This window comes from Arachis duranensis, unplaced genomic scaffold (genome assembly GCF_000817695.3).
Source record: "Arachis duranensis cultivar V14167 unplaced genomic scaffold, aradu.V14167.gnm2.J7QH unplaced_Scaffold_83851, whole genome shotgun sequence".
In the NCBI taxonomy this organism is placed as follows: Eukaryota; Viridiplantae; Streptophyta; class Magnoliopsida; order Fabales; family Fabaceae; genus Arachis; species Arachis duranensis.
Genome location: NW_026265146.1, coordinates 24,191 through 24,495, shown reverse-complemented (window position 1 = coordinate 24,495; position 305 = coordinate 24,191).

The following is a 305-nucleotide window of genomic DNA, read 5'->3' as shown; positions in this document are numbered from 1 at the left end:
AAAAAGGTATCAAAATTCTTAATGAGAATTCCAGGAATCATGCAATGTTTAGTCTAAGACTCCGGTCCAGGAATTAGACATGGCTTCACAGCCAGCCAAGCTTTCAAAGAAAGCTTCGGTCCAAAACACTAGACATGGCCAGAGACCAGCCAAGCCTTAGCAGATCACCGCTCCAAAAGCAAGATTGATAAGAAATCAACAAGCTCTTGTGATGATAAGTTGAAACCTCGGTCCAATGAGATTAGACATGGCTTCTCAGCCAGCCAGATTTCAACAAATCATCATGAAACTCTAGAATTCATCTT